We start from the raw sequence: 15,444 nt of genomic DNA on the forward strand, positions 1-15,444 counted from the left end.
TGGCCAGTCAATTACTCAGATGGGAGAATTCCACTGTGAACACTTTTTAACCCTTTAGTTTTGAGCCCGTCATTGACAACATTCCTAAATTTACACTTGTATGGGTTGTCTCATCTTGCCATTACTAAGGCTAGATGAGACAAAGTCCTGACCACCAGCCGTCCGGGATACAGCAGAACGTGCCAGCATTTGCTGTTTGTGTAACTCCCATTGTGGTGCATGAGAGCTACAGACACAGCATAGCACAGCAAGATATGCTGTTTCCGTGTATCTTGCTGTGTTTCACTGTTTCAGTAGTTCCCATGCATGCACTGCAATGGTAGCTACTGAAACAGCGAACATCAGCATGTTCTGCTGTTTCTGGCCTACTGCTGGTCAGAATTGTGTCTCATCTCGCCTAAGTAAGGCTACTTTCACACTAGCGTTTTCGCTAGATCCAACAGGGTTCAGCAAAAACGCTTCCGTTACTGATAATACAACCATCTGCATCCGTTATGACCCCTTTAAAACACAAAGAAATCAATTAAAATGAAACATTGTATCATGATAAAAAATTTCTTGAGCAAAGTAGTAGCTAGAAGACATAGGCTGTATGATGATGAAGGATACCTTTCTTTAGCAAAAGATCAAAGAACAGAGAAATAATCACAGGTGACAATCATTGACCTTGAGCATGAAAACTAAGCTAATCATAGCTTATTAAATACCTGTAAGGGCTCATTCACGCGACCGTATGTTGTCTGTGGTTCGCAAAATACAGATCCATTTGTTCGGCAAAAATATCTTCTGTGATACTTCCGCATCTGTACCGCATTTCCGCAAAATATGTTTCCTTGTGTCTTCCATTTTTTGCGGATCCGCAAAAAAAAGGTCATTTTTTATAAAGATTTAAAGATGACATGACAGGGCTTTACAGTTTGCAGACACAGATCCACCAAATACGAATTGCATATGGAACGCATTTGAAACTCTAAAAAAGGAGGTGTGGCGTGGGCCGGGAAGGGGGGCCTGGCCGGCCCATCTTGTTTATCAATTTCTACGCTTGTTTTAGGCATAGAAAATGATTTAAAGCTATACCAGATTTAGGCCGGCTGTGGATGTGCCTAAGTTATGTAGAGGCCGGCGCCTCTACATAACTTAGGCTTCTAAAATACCGGTCTTATTAAATGACCCCAATAGTATGTACCACTGTAAGCATTCAAAAGAATGTATACAATGAATATGTCATACAAAAGTACACTCAAGAGTTTACCTAGTGTTTCCAGTAGGACAAATATGCTAAAAAGTGTATTTTGTCACACATTATATAAGTTTCCATTCAGTTTTTCCTCTGTACTGAAAAGCTAAAGTGCAAGTTTTATACACTGGAGATCAATTGACAGATGTATCCAACTGTATGACAGAGTTCTATATGTCTTTGGAATACACTTGACATCATGGTGTTTAAGTGAAATATTTTATCAAAAAGCTATATTAAAGGGGTTGTTTACCTTTTTAGAGCTTTTCTACTGACTCCACCGTATGGCCGGACCTTCAGTGCTAATTATACTTTTCTCATCCCTGCTGCTGAGTTCCGGTTCCACCGTTTCCCCAACGGCTCTGCAGATCCCAAGTCTCTCCTTATCAAAATCTGGTTTGATGCCAGGTCACATCACCAATGCAGCCAATGACTGGCTGCAGCAGTAGCATGTCACCCATGTGGCATGTAACTCAGTGACATATGGTTCTAGCCATGCTGCAGGGTATGTAGCAAAGCTCTACAAAGGTGAACAACCCCTTTAAAGAATGTTGGATTAATATAGAGGGAATCCACAGCCAGGACGTGCCTTCATAAACTAGGACTAGGAGCCATGTTACTGTCTGATTTCAGTTGGCATCATGCAACGCACATTTCACTGCTATCTCCAATAAATACTAGACTATTGTATAAACCCCAATAAGTGGTTAAACCACATTGTCGTTTTGACTTAAAGGACATGCATAACTCATTTAGGTTGGATAGAAGATAACATTTCCCAGCATCCTCCATACATGTACAGCGGATGTCAGGACTTTAAAGATGCTACCCACTAAGGACGTGAGCGAGTGCCATAGCCTGCGAGTCATGCTGTTTTACATAGAAGACACTCAGTGGCAGAGTCCATGATTGGAGACAAGTCTGATCACTGACCTTTAACCCTTAAGATGCCATGGTCAGTTGCGGACATGACATCTAAGAGGTTATTTACTAGGTACAGCGCATTCCCAGTGACTGAATAGTTCCATCCCCCATCTCCCCACAACGAGATGGCAGGAGCCGTTTGCTTGCTAAGGCAGCCTGGGGCCTTCTGAAGGCTCTGAGGCCTGCCATAGTAAAGTTCCTTTCAAGTTCTGCCTATGGTAGGGTTTAATAGGAACAGTGATATTGCAGTCTATGGTATAAATGATCCAGAGATCACATATGGAAGGATGATTAAAAATAAAGATAAAAAAGTTAAATAATTTAAAAAATATAAAAACAAAAAGAATTAAGGAAAATAGATAATAAAAATAAAGATAATTGGTATTGCTCCATCTGAAAATACCTGAACTATTATAATATAAAAGTATTTATCCCACATGGTGAATTGTGTAACGGAGAAGAAAAACAAAAATGGCTGAATTGCCATTTTTTGTCGCATCACCTTAAAAAAAATTGATTAAAAAGTGGTCAAAACACAATCCAAAATAGTATCGATAAAAACTACAGATAACCCCACAAAAAATTGAGCCCTTACACAGCTCCCCAGACATATATATATATATATATATATATATATAAAAAATTGTTAAGGGTGTAAGAATATGGCAATGCAAAGAATAGTTTTTTTTGTTTTAATCTGAAAGCATAAGAAAAATTTTATAAACATTTGGTATTGCAGTAATTGTACTATCCCAGAGAATTAAATTAGCATGTCAGTTTTGCCACATAGTTAACCCATAATAGTGAAACATAAAACTATGGCAGAATTGCGCTTTTTTCCCAAATTCTAGTTCATTTAGAATATTCTCTAGTTTCCTACTGCATCATATAGAATATTAAGTGATGCTATTAGAAAGTACAACTTAAAATGTTTTAAATAAACTTAAAAATAAAAACTTGTGCTTTACAGGCTGACAAATCGTTCTATGTGCAAGGCTGATGAGGTAGTTGGCTTAAATTGCACACTTTTTTTTAGTCGTGGTCGAAACCTGCCCATTTCTGATTTATCTTGGTTATCAGATGGAGGAAGCAAACTCTTCCTAACTAAGGTTTCTTTTATTAACCAGACAGAACAGTGCTAGTAGAGTTGGTGAAAAGGAGAGAATGTTTCATATGTAGGTTTTGCCCTTTGCTAAGACATAAAATGCCAGCAGATACTGAATGTCTGGAGTGCCACAGTTTTGGGACTGGGACTCCCACCTTCTTCAAAACATTTAACTAGTTGGGGGTAGCGTTGTATCAAGGTGTGACATGGTGCCTGTTTCACAAGATGCAAGAGTTTCTTGTTGGATGATCATGATAATTCCTGGATGTTATCTAGTTTTAGAATGCTATTTCTGTGATGAAGGAACATTTCAGCTATTTTCATCTTAAGACCTTCCCAGATCGGAGAGCACAGAGTTAAGAGAGTGATCTGTGTTAAATTGAACATTCAGTATTGCAGGGTCCCTAATCCCTAAGCAGATGCTTTACCAGAGTCTCATTATTGTCCAGAAGTGGCTCTTGTATGAGAAAATGCAGTCATGCAGAAACGGCACAAACACGATTGACTTGGCTATTCTCACTTCGTGTTCTTTGAACATGATGCTTTATTAGTTTAATACCACACCCAAAATATGTTCTTTATACCTTTTATAGTAAAATATTAGTTTTCTCTGTGCCTTATTTGGAGTTGTAGCCTTTCCTTTTACTGGGGCAAAAAAATCACTTTGTACAGAGGCAAAGATTCACTTTACTGCCCTAGCCATGTATGTAGATTCCCTGTCCAAGGTTGAGTGGCTTGATGAAACTTTTCCTAGCACCCAACACTATGGGAGCTGTGCCTTTGTATTAGGGTACAGCCATGTAGTTGGGCTTCTTTGTTTTGGAAGCCAAACCCAGGAGTGAATAATAAAAAAAAAGAGAAGTCATATCTGTCTTTTATGTTTTCTTTCCTTTTACCATCCACTCCTGAATTTGGCTTCCAAAACTGCACCAGGAACCTGACCATGTGGCTGTACCCTTATTGCACTTGTTTATTGGAGGGATTAGGGTACGGCCACACGGTCAGGTTTCTGCATGCAGTTTTGGAAGCCAAAACCATGAACGAACAAAAAAAGTAGTCATATCTGGTCTTTATTTTCTACCCTTTTATGATGCACTCTTGATTTTGGCTTTCAAAACTGCATGCAGAAATGTGACCCTGTGGCTGTACCCTTATGCTCTGTTCGAACTGTGCTATGGCTTTTCATCATAGGTATATGTTGGGAAGACTTCCTCATGTATACCTTTGATGGAAGGCTGTGATGTAGACATACAGTGGCATGTGTTGTCAATAGCCTTCTTTTGAAAAAAAAAATGTAGACTGTGTTTTATATGCTTTTACTGAAACCCTCTACCTAGATGAGTGTAGTGAAGCACTCTGTCCTAGGGAGCAAAATGACCCCATATCATCCGTGATGGAGGCTTATGGATAGGTTTGATCCATTAGCTGGGCTCTTTCTGAGCACATACACTAAACATAGCCAAATAGCTTTATGTGATTTGGTTGAAACACCTACAAAATAGAACAATTAAGTAAAAGCCTGTACTAACTAAAACTTTCGCAATATGTCCAATTATGTGATCCCATAGACACTCAAATTTATAGGCAGTGTTAAAATATTTCCTCAGGTGCTCTTTTCAGGGTCCATGATTACAGATGTCTATACTTCACAATGCCCTACTGCTGGCTCAGTGTATGGTGACAGATATGTGTGGCTACTGCCTTGCTTTCACCCAATTTTTGTAAAGTGACACTAATTAAGTAGTTATTCCACACGTATCTGCATTACGACGGTTTGGTCATAGAGTGTGTTTGGCTATATTTCTGTATTTATATTTTTTATATCAGGAGGTTTTACTCCTATAGTTGATAGACCAGCATCCACACTAGATCCTTTGCCAACCGTGTAAGAATGACTAAAATAACTAAAAAGTGTTTGTATATCTAACATTTGAATTAGTAGCTGAAGTTTACAATGACAATAGTCAGTCATCCCTGTGCCCAGAAGACTATGTACAGTATGGAGAGATTTTCCTTCTCAGTGAACTGTCCTGTATATGGAGCATAAACAATGAGGCCATTGTTAAAAGCAGCTCCACATATGTGAGCTAGAGAAGGATGTGCTATTTTATGCTAGAGGATTACTCTGGCATGCATTTGTTGCCCTTGCATGAACCATTCACGTGTCTACTAGTGAGATATAAAATTACAACCCCACCCTCCCTCTTTCTTAAAAACTCGCCTGTCTACTTTTTAACCTCTTCAGCACAATATCTGTACTGCACTTCACTCGAAAAATTACATTATAAAACCTATGGGGACAAAAAAGAACAGAAGAATCCCAACTTAATCCTGTCTTCTTCCATTTCATATAATGGGGATTACAATCTCCCCTCTGGGTTTTTTTCATAGCGTGCAAAGACAAATGTTTCTTTTTCCTGTCACATAGCAAGGATAGACTGTGATGCTTGTCTTTATTCATGGTTGGTATTGAGGGGCAGAAAACCAACGTAGTGCCGAAGTATGCATGCTTGGCATAGTGTCATCTCAGACTGCAACTGACCCAAAGATATAGCCAAACACTTCATGCCCATGCAGAAAACACTACATGTACCAAGGTTCTTTGCATCATTGCAGAAAAGTTGTTCACAAGTAGCAGTCTGCAGAATGTTGAATGCAGCTCTGGAGGTGAAATGCACATGATGCATGATGTATCTGCAGGCTTTGCTAGCTAATTGTTCACAATAAGACCCACAGATGAAATAAAACTGTGAAATACTGAAAATCTGGAAGAATGTTCCCATGGCACTATACGCACTAAGGACAGGAATATAATTGTATTGCATGGATCAAGTACATGAAGTGCATGTGTGGATGAAACGTTTTATTTATTGCACAAATGAGAAATGCAGTATTTGCCTTTTTGAGTCCTTCTGCTATGGTGTAGAAAGTACAGCCTGTCTACAGGCGATGCTAAAAAGCAAGGGTGAAGCAGTGATAAAACGCCGCTCTCCATAATTTACTGCATAGTCATGATGAGAGATGCCAGACAAGCTGCCTCTTCCAACACACATCCACTCAAACACTCAGTAACAGCCAAACCACAAGCCTGCTTCTTCACAGTGAAAGTGTGTGTCACTCCAACTATGACATTCCTCTCAATACTATACAGAATGGTTTCCCTTTATGCCTGTGGCTTTATTTTTTATTATTTGGCTGTACTAAGGAACACACAAACCCTCCTATCCATAATATATAATTAAACATTTCCTGCAATATGTGGTGAATTTCACTTGGAGTGAGAAAAAGAAATGCAATGATCATACACGGCCTAGTATATTAAGATTTTTTTTACTTAGATTATTTTCCTTTGCTTTCCTTAGGATCAAACTGCGCTATGCTCACTATCCTAGCAAAGTGTAGGATATCTCCATTTACATGATGCTGATTCACTTTTCCTATTATATTTACCCAGAATCATTATGAATGGATCATTTATTTATGAGAAAGAAAGCCAAAATGGGATGCTTTTGTAGCCTATCTGAAACTGCCATAACCTAGGCGCAGATTACATATTAAGATACAGAACATTTATTTCTCCAACTGGAACCAGCCTTACACCATATGGCTAAGTGGTGGTAGACTGCGCTGCAGTTTTAGTGTTTGACTTCATTAGTGCAGGGGGGACATGATCTCGCTCCCCTGCTCCACACTAACAATGGATCACTTATGCTGGTGTCTTTGAACTTAAGTCTGCCTTAATAATGAAGCTGGGTCTTCTCCAAAAGTTGATAATGAAAGTTACCAGACTGAAAGATTTGGTTTATTTTGTCTGAGCTATCCAGTCACTGCTTAGTAACCAGAAGTGTAAATTGTGTGGCCTGGGAATGGTACTGCTAGTGAAGCATTCAATTCTCATATTAATACTATTGTTCACTGTGGATGTGACACTTGACTGCATGCCACTTTGAACAGTCAGAAAACTCACTACTGACTATTCTACCTACGGTAGCTTATGCACGGTGCACAGATTTTATGTGCAGTATGTATGTTTGCTTAGAGTGGCTGATGTGTGCATAAAAAAGGCAGATTCTTCACTATCTGTGTATAGAATTGTCATATTTTTATCTTAGTGTCGGACTTCTTTCTGGTTTCTTTTCAGTGTTGTCATTTCAATGGAAGGTACAAACTATAACTCGCTCAGCAATGTTGGACTAGGACCCACCAGTAAAATTAGTTCTAGGGTCTCACTACACAGATACATGCAAATAGTACCTGCTCACAGAGCGGCAGACATCAGCAAGATGCTACAAGATGACAGATTATCAGGGTCCCTGCGGCGACTTCAAGAAGGCTAGTCCCTAGGAAATAAGGATACTGGCTGACATATCTATATGTTGTGCAGTAACTCTACTGTGCCATGTGCCACTTTTACAGGTGGTGGGGGATTAGGGGCCCACCTTGCACAGGGGCCACTGAGGGATTCACCTGTACCCCTGTGGGCCAGTCCAAGCCTGTCGCTGAGTATGTAATATAGAAAAGAGATTGCACTACATAACATGTGTTGTATCACATTGTACATACACTATAGTTTCCAAATAACACATTTAAGGAGTGATTTTTGTCATTTTCTTTATGTAGTGATGTCGCAATTTCTATGATGAAAATAATTTTACACTTTTAAAACTGTCATAAATTCTGGTATTTGCAACATGGAAATCACAGTATTTTTTGCAAATAACCATAAGCAAAATATAATATAAACTATTCAGAAATATAGCACAGTACCACCTAGTGGCCAGGTCATCATTGTACTCTAACAAAAAGCATAAATCAGACTCTGCTAGTTATGATACTTCAGACATTCTGCATTTCTCCTGAAATCTAAAATGTCTTTACAGTCTGGTATAGCAGTATAACTTTGGTTTGTAACACTTGAATCATGTGGCATTGGTAAAGAGATTCCTTGTTCCTGGTATTTAATGGGATTGTTGCTTAATGCTCTTATGGTTAGGAAAAAATCTGCTGATACCTTCAACAATTAAAATATTGTTTGATTTATTCACTTCAGCAAAAGTAATATTGTTTGAAGTGCTTAGTGAAGCTTTCTGGTGTTTTAAACACTTTCTGTAATTACCAATATCCCTTAAACATTTGTGAAGTTGGCCATAGATGTGACTGCTACAAAACAGTTACACTGCAGGGTGGCTGATCCCTTCCACATTTTCTGCCCAATGCTCTCCAGATCTGTATGTCCATCCCACAAAATATAGAACATGTCGTGTTCTGGTCCGCAAAATGCAGTCCACGGACCCAATCAAATCAATGGATCCACAAGAAAATGCGACTGGCACATGGGTGGTATCCGTATCTTCGGGATCCGCAGTTTGCGGACCTCAAAATACATATGGTTGTGTGCATGAGGCCTAAAGGCAAATGTGTACTCTATGGCAATATGTTATAACCTGCTTCAGATTTATTCAAATTAGTGCAATTGCACACGACTGTGTTTCACGAATGCATTCGGCCTTACACTGTACTTATCCTGTGGATAGGTTGTCGGTATCTGGGGGTTCGACATCTGAGACCCCCCGCCAATCAGCTGTTTGAGAGGACACTGGCACTCGCAGTAGCGCCGGGCCTTCTCTCAGCAAACCAGGCCCAGCACTGTACATATATACTGAGCTGCGCCTAGGCCATGTGACCGATGAACATGACATCACATGGCCTAGGAAAAGCTGTAAAAGCCTGTGACACTACTGTGTGCAATAACTGCCTTCTCAAACAGCTGATCAGAAAGAGTCTCTGGTATAGGATCCCAACAGAGCTGGTACTGATGGCCTATCCAGAGGAGCTTGAGAAAGGCTACCATGTAGCCGAAACGTCGCAATTGCACTTTATTTGACCTTGTATACTGTCTCATGGACCCTGTGTGAATAAACCTTTTTGGATTGGAGATGCTGCCACCACTTTATTTGGATACTATCCAGAGGATAGGTTATCAGTGTAAAACTCCTGGAAAACCCTTTAAGATGTTGCCATAGGTACAAGTTTTTTAAGTTGTTTTTCAAGTCAAAATCGGGAGAGAATGCATTAAGGACAGATACTTTTGTTAAATTCACAACTGGTTTTAGCTAAAGAAAAAAAAAACTGCATAAAAACCCTGAACGTGTGTTAGCACCCTTAGCTAACATTTGCAGAGCTCCCAATAAATGACTCTCCCAGACTTTCTTTGGATGGTCAAAAATAAGCATACAGTATTTAACAGTGACATAAACATTAAGAAGTATATGTTGTTTTATATGCAGCACACAGTTCCTTATAATAGCCCCCCTTAATCAGGATTTTGTCAGACTATATAGTGGCTGCTGTTGCACCCTTTTAATTAGGGTATGTTCATACTTGAATTTGCCTAGAACTAGAGATGAGCGAATTTCATATTTTGAAATTCGTTCACGCTTCGTTTGGTGGTAAAAGATGAATTGTGTTATGGATTTCGTTACCACGGACCATAATGCAATTATATAACAGAATGCCTTTAGAGACATTTCCGTTATTCATTACATCATAATAGAAGTCTATGGGCTGCAAAATGGATCCGTTCAGTTTCCGTTATGCATGGGAGTCCTCTCCTGCATAACGGAAATGGGACAGATCCAATTTGCAGCCCATAGACTTCTGTTATGATGTCATAAAATTGCGTTATGGTCCATGGTAACGGAATCCATAACGCAATTCACCTTTTACCAGTAAATGAAGCGTGAACGAATTTCATAACCTGAAATACGCTCATCTCTACCTACGACAAATCCTGTAAGAGGAGCACAAATCTGAGGCTGACACTTGGATTTCTACCTTTGATGTACAATGAATGTGCTGGGGCATCTGTGCAAGGATTGGGCCTATTCAATAAGTCTAATTCTTGTGGCACTAATAGTTTTTCCAGATTGAATCCACAGAAATAATGAACATGCTCATTATTTCTGTGGATGATTTTTTGCCCCCACCAACGTGGCCAAAAATCATGACTTTTCTTCTGATGCATGTGAACGTGGTTACAAAAACCCAATTCACTTGCACTGAAGCCAGGTTGTGAGGGGATTCACAGAATGTTTGCTTTGTAATCCTCATCAAATCCATGACTATGGATAGACCCTTAAAGAAAACCTGTCACCACAAAATGCAAAGCAATCTGTATACAGCATGCTATAGAGCAAAAGGAGCTCTGCAGATTGATATATAGCTTTGTGGGAAAAGATTCAGTAAAATTTTAAGGCTAGTTTCACACTAGCGACAGGGGAGTCCGGCATGCTGTTCCGGCGGGTGAACAGCCTGTCGGATCCGTTTTGCCGCTGGTTCACGTGTGCCCTCGGACTGCCGCTCAGTCCTCATTGACTATAATGCAGGAGGGGCGGAGTTCCGGCGGCACTATGGCAGCGCATGGCGAGGCAGCTGGACTAAAACGACGACATGCAGTACTTTTAGTCTGTTTGCCTCTCGCCATGCGCTGCCTTGCTGCTGCCGGAACTCCGCCCTGCCCTGCCCCCATTATAGTCAATCAGGACGGAGCGGCAGTCCAGGGGCACACGTGAACTAGCGGCAGGACGGATCCGACAGGCTGTTCACCCGCCGGAACAGCCTGCCGGACTCTCCTGCCGCTAAAGTGAAAGTAACCCAAGTTATTCATTTAAACCTCTCCCCAGTCTATACTTAGAGTGCCCTCATGTATAGCTATCATTGACTGACAGCTATAAATGTATACACACTTACACAGAGAATGCTATCAATGACTGATAAAACCTCCCCCGTGTACAGCTATCATTGACTGACAGCTATCTATGTATACACACTTTGCACAGAGAATCCTATCACTCACTGATAACACCTCCCCTGTGTACAGCTATCAGTGACTAACAACTATCTATGTATACACACTTATACAGAGAATGCTATCAATCACTGTAGGGCAGTTCTCCTGCATCAAGGATTCGTTTTAATCATGTGACCACATAGAGTGAGTGAAATAAAGCCAGCTATCACTCACCGCTCCGTGGCCTTGCGCTGCACTGTGCTGGGCCTGACGTGCACACATCGTCAGCGTTCGCTGTTTGACGCTGTGTGACGTCCGGTCCCAGTGCATGTTGGGAAGAAGACGCTGCATTCCCTCTCCTGTGGACTCCATATCGGCCAGCCGTGCACCCTATTACGGGGGGGGGGGGGGGGGGCTGATGGCAGTGGGGAACATAGCATGAAGGGGCTGATGGCACTGGGGGACATGGCATGGAGGGACTGATGGCACTGGGGAACTTGGCATGGAGGGACTGATGGCACTGGGGGACATGATGGCATGGAGGGGCTGATGGCACTGGGGGACATGGCATGCAGGGTCTGATGGCACTGGGGGACATGCCATGCAGGGGCTGATGGCACTGGGGAGTGGGGTACATGATGGGCTGATGGCACTGGTGGACATGGCATGCAGGGGCTGATGGCACTGGGGAAGTGAGGGACATGATGGCATGAAGGGGCTAATGGCACAAAGGACTGAAGATATGGGAGGCTGATTGCACGGAGGACCGATAGCACTGGGGCGAGCTGATGGCACTGGGGGGAGCTGATGGCATGGAGGGGGCTGATGGCGCTGAGGATTGATTGCACGGGGGCTGATGATGGCACGGGGGGGCTGATGGGTTTTTATAAAATAAAAATGTTCTTTTAATTCATTTTTTTCTTATTAGAGTACTCGATTAATCGTTGGAATTAATCAATATAATACTTGATTACTAAAATAATCAATAGTTGCACTCAAATCACTGATAACACCACCTCTGTGTACAACTGAAGTCAGGAATAGCAGAGATTTAAATGTATGAATTTTACTGAGTCTTTTCCTGCAAAACTGTATATCAATCTGCTCGGCTTCTTCTGGTCTACAGATTGCATAGAATTTTTGGTGACATCATTTCTTTAAAGGGGATATCCAGGATTTTACTATTGATGGTCTATTCTAAGGATAAGCCATCAATATCTTAATAGCCGGGGTCCAAAATCTGCACTCCTGCCATTCAGCTTCTTTGGGGTAGCTCCAACTCCCAACTTCTAACCTACCCAGATCCATCTATTATGCAGTGGGTTTCAATGGGATCTGTATTGCAGTAACAGCTCTGTCCACTACATAGTGGATGGAGCTGTGCAGTTCCAGCTCTGACTTTTGTCTCCAGAGCACACCAAAACAGCTGACTGCCAAGGGTACAGGTAGTCGGACTCCTGCTGATCCGATATTGATGGCTTATCATTAGGATAGGTTGTCAATGCTAATATCCTAGACAAACCCTTTAAGTGTTGTCTGGGCATCTAAGGCTCCTTTCACACCTGCGTTCAGGTGTCCGCTCGTGACCTCCGTTTGAAGGGGCTCACAAGCGGCCCTGAACGCAGCCGTCTGGCCCTAATGCATTCTCAGTGGAGGCGGATCCACTGAGAATGCATCCGCCTGCCAGCGCTCAGCCTCCGCTCCGCTCAGTGAGCGGACACCTGAACGCTGCAAGCAGCGTTCGGGTGTCCGCCTGGCCGTGCGGAGGCGAGCGGATCTGTTCCGACTTACAATGTAAGTCAATGGGGACGGATCCGCTTGAAGATGACACCATATGGCTCAATCGTCAAGCGGATCCGTCCCCCATTGACTTTCAATGTAAAGTCTGAACGGATCCGCTCAGGCTACTTTCACACTTAGAAAATTTTCTAAGTTATAATGCAGATGGATCCGTTCTGAACGGAGCCACCGTCTGCATTAATATGAGCGGATCCGTTCAGAACGGATCCGATCGAACGCTAGTGTGAAAGTAGTCTAATAGGTGTCTAAATATAAAGTAGTACCTGAAGTTGCACAAAACCAAGAATTGTATAAGCAATTACTGTTTTGATATTATGTCTCATACTGTTATTTGGAGCCTTTGGTGTAATAAAACTATACTTCCCTAGTAATGACTGTCATATTGCTGCTAGATAGCTGTGACAGTGCTGAGAACATGCAGATATATGAGAATGATGCCACCAGGGGAGTATTATGAGGGTCTTCATATGTGTTTGTGTGTGAGTGTGAGTTCAGAAGACAAAAAGAAAACACCAAGCCATACATACATGCGTAATATTGTGAATAAAGAAGTCTGAACAGATGGCCATATAAAAGAGAATGAGAAAATATAGCAGATTAATGCAAATTTGTAAGGCAACATAAAGGACAAACACATAGCTAGAGACACCCTGGATACTTCACTTGAATCTTTAAAGAAAACTGCAAAAATAATAAGATTAATGGCTATACACTAAGAATATAATATATTGCTTTAGTACCAAATAGGTCTTTTCTTTAATAGTATTATCAAATGACACCATCTTTTTACATATACATGTTAAGATTTTTTTGAATATGCAATCATGCATTGCTAGTTGGGTCACTGTTTAGACTCTGAGAAATACTATCATTCTGTAGGTCATAAATAGTATATTGAGATGTGTATATTAATGTAACAGCTGGCGAACAGGAGGATTCAAGCATCATCTTTTAGTTCTCGCTTACAATATTCTTTGTGTATAGTGCTTTATCCCATTTTATCTTGGGAGAGAGCAATGTCTCCTTGTATGAAATGGCTGCCCAACATGAGATATGCACGCTGAAAAAGCACTCCTGTAAACCTTCAAGGTGATACATTTTATTCATGTAGAACAGGGGTCAGCAACCTTCGACACTCCAGCTGCTGTGAAACTACAACTCCCCGGATGCATACTTGCTCGGCTGTTCTTGTATAACCCCCCCAAATATAGTGAATAAAGCATTCTGGGAATTGTAGTTTCAGAACAGCTGGAGTGCGAAGGTCGCTGATCCCCAATATAGAACATGGCAGCTTTTAAACAAAGCAAGCAGATCTGTAGTCCTCTGGTATCTGTTGATAATTTCCTTTTACTCCTGAGTCCATATTATACCCTTTGTATTAGGATACCCCACTCCTGTCTCAGAGGCAGAGGCATCAGTGATCAACGCTGTATCCAATGTGACGTTTCTATATAGGCCTCCTGCTGTTTAATTCACAACCACAAAACAGTCTGAAATGTCTTTCTTCATTCTTTTTTTTTTAACAACTTTCAGTGAGTTAATGGACTGTGCTGGCCCCCTGCCAAAACTTTTAAGAAACTTTATTAATAGGGTTATGTGGCTAAGATACCATATCATGTGGGGATTTTATGGGTATTCAGCTTAATGAATAAAAAATATGGATACACAGAGCCATATCCTCATGCCGTTGCCTTCTAGCTTCTTTTCTTGCAATCTCTTCCTCAATGTCTGCTACAGAGACCATTTTTATTTCTCTTAAATTCTTTAAAATTGTATATTAAGCACTCTTCACAGAAGTACATAAAGCTACTTTCACACTGGCGTTTTGGCCTTCCATTCCTGAGATCCGTTCAGGGCTCTCAAAAGCGGTCCAAAATGGATCAGTTTTGCCCTAATGTATTCTGAATGGAAAAGGATCTGTTTAGAATGCATTGGTTTTCCTCCGTTCAGTTACCATTCCACTCTGGAGGCGGACACTCGCTGCCGGATCCCTTGTGACTATTTGCCCCTATTTTAGGCATCTTAATGTAGTCAAATACATAGCATCTTGGGCAGTCATATATTAAATTGTACTTCTATTTGCTCAGCATGATAAAGAAAGTTTTTTTGGGTTAACCAATTTTATTTATTCTAGAGCTCCATGCTTAAAACCTCTTAAGCTCTTGCTCCTTACAAATCTATGCTGGAGAAGTTTGTGGCAATGGCTGACAATCACAAACAACAATAGTTGCATTTTTCTAACATTTGAAACAGGTTGGTGGGTTTTCTGAAGGTCACACCTATAATTGTGTAGAGCATGGGTGTCAAACATGCGGCCCGCGGGCCGCATGCGGCCCGCAATGAATATCTTTGCGGCCCGGCAAAGATGCAGCATCGCAGACTGCTATGTATGAGCCGGGAGAGAGGAGGGGCTGGAGTCCGTAACTAGGGGCGGGGCCCGGTGCAGTCACTGTACTCTTACACCGGGCCCCGCCGCTCACCAAAGTATTTATAAATGTGAATCCTTATCCTGTTATTAAGTTGAACTAACGCTGCCCTCTCCCATGTTCCCATGTCCCCCTTACTTAAGCTTCAATAGCAGGCAGAGAG

General features: G+C 41.4%; 1 protein-coding gene across 4 annotated transcripts in view; it reads left to right on the forward strand.

The window, feature by feature from the left end:
• NFIB (nuclear factor I B) overlaps window positions 1–15,444 on the forward strand; it is a 230,973-nt gene that overhangs the window by 76,188 nt on the left and 139,341 nt on the right. The gene's annotated exons all lie outside the window — the stretch shown is intronic.

Source organism: Bufo gargarizans, chromosome 1 (assembly GCF_014858855.1).
Source record: "Bufo gargarizans isolate SCDJY-AF-19 chromosome 1, ASM1485885v1, whole genome shotgun sequence".
NCBI lineage: Eukaryota > Metazoa > Chordata > Amphibia > Anura > Bufonidae > Bufo > Bufo gargarizans.